The sequence below is a fragment of the Rattus norvegicus genome, chromosome 7 (genome assembly GCF_021556685.1).
Source record: "Rattus norvegicus strain SHRSP/BbbUtx chromosome 7, alternate assembly SHRSP_T2T, whole genome shotgun sequence".
Classification (NCBI taxonomy): Eukaryota; Metazoa; Chordata; class Mammalia; order Rodentia; family Muridae; genus Rattus; species Rattus norvegicus.
In genome coordinates, this window is record NC_141540.1 from 75,423,336 (window position 1) to 75,425,000 (window position 1,665).

At 45.0% G+C, this 1,665-nt stretch overlaps 1 non-coding gene across 1 annotated transcript; it reads left to right on the forward strand.

Annotated features, from left to right (window-relative positions):
* The first annotated feature begins 517 nt into the window (after positions 1 to 517).
* LOC120093927 (U6 spliceosomal RNA) lies at positions 518 to 629 on the forward strand. The gene has a single exon (XR_015626297.1). It is a non-coding gene; the product is annotated as a U6 spliceosomal RNA (small nuclear RNA).
* The last annotated feature ends 1,036 nt before the right edge of the window (positions 630 to 1,665 follow it).

The window sequence follows — 1,665 nt, forward strand, 5'->3', positions numbered from 1 at the left end:
TAATTGTTGACGATTTTTTCCTAAGGAAGAGACTGTGGGGTCCTGGGGTGTCTCAGTGTCAAGCTCTTTCATGTAGGAGGCCTGGGTTTGAGCCTAGCGTCAGAGAGCTAAAGAAACAGGCAGATGCCATAGATGCCTGGCCCCTGCATCCGAGCCCAGGCCGTGTGGGCTGCACTCAGTTATGTCCTGCTGAACTAAACATCTTGTGCCATTAAGAAATCACAAGTTGCTGTGTACTGTCAGGTGGGCTGGGCATGTGACAGTGGGCAGCACTCCCTGGTATTGCTTTGTTTCTTAATCTTTCAAAAATGCCATGGAAATACTAGTTTTTATGGGATTGTCAAATTGTCTGGCTGATCTTTAGTTAGAGAACTTTCTGGAACTATTAAGGGAATCCTGGGTACTGCAGCCTGTGGGCTGCAATGTGGATGGCTGCCACCTGAGTGACATCACATATGATGTCACATAATACATCAGGAGTGCTACAGTGGAATGCCCAGTGAGTTAAGCAACCAGAATGCCTGCTTCGGCTGCACATGTACTAAAGTGGTACAGATACAGAGAAGACTAGCATGGCACTCTGCATGAAGGTGACACTCAGGTTCATAAAGCAACAAGAGAAAATATTTCAATAAAAAAACCCGTCTGGTTAAGAGAACAAGAAAAACCACAAAACATTGTTTTTACAGATAATTTCTGGAGGCCATGAAGGTTCATTTTTCAAAATATGTTCTGTTAAATATGATAACAAAGCAAAACCCAAGGTCAGGTTGATTTAAGATAATTTAGGTTAAGCAAAAACATTTCTTTTGGGGCTGGAGAGATGGCTCAGCAGTTAAGAGCACTAGATGTTCTTCCAGAGGTCCTGAGTTCAATTCCCAGCAACCACATGGTGGCTCACAACCATCTGTAATGAGATCTGGCCTCCTCTGGCCTGCAGGCGTACATGCAGACAGAATGCTGTATGCATAATAAATAAGTAACTCTTTAAAATTTTTCCTTTTTGTAATTAAAGGATTTCTGGAAACTTCAGTGTGGCAGGGGTCATTGGGAGTCTCCAGGAAATAGATGAGAGCTCATAATATTCTTCTATCTCTTCGATCTTTTTTGGATGAACATTTTGTAGGACCAATTAGTAAAGACATGCTCTGGTTTGTGTGGCCGGGACACATGACCACACCCTCAGCAGGGTGATGGGAACAGTGGGCCACACCAGTGCAGTCAGGGTTCACTCGAGGTCCTGAAAGGGAGTGGGAAAGAGCTCTTTGGGTGGTCCAGTAAGTGCCACTAGGGCTCTTTTTCTCCTTGGAGATCTTTGACATGGTGGGTTGGAAAAAAAGACAACAGGCCTTGTGGTTAAGGCTTGAGCCACGCCAGCCTCCTTCAGTGTCCAACTCAAATGAGCTGAAGAAAAATAGGTAAGTGGAGTCTATAAACAGAAAAATCCTACCTGAGATCAGTAGCAGCTATCGGACCATTACACACTCGCTTCGTAGGTGGAATGCTGTTTTGTTCGATGTTTCCATGGTAAGCCTTTGAGTATGTGTGTGGCTTCCCAGCTCGTTCTGTGCAGTGTTCAGCCTGTTGCTCTCGTTCTGGGGACAGCACTTCTGCAGTCACTTTGCTCTGTGGTTCGTATAGGCCAAACAGCCATGTGGTAGAGGA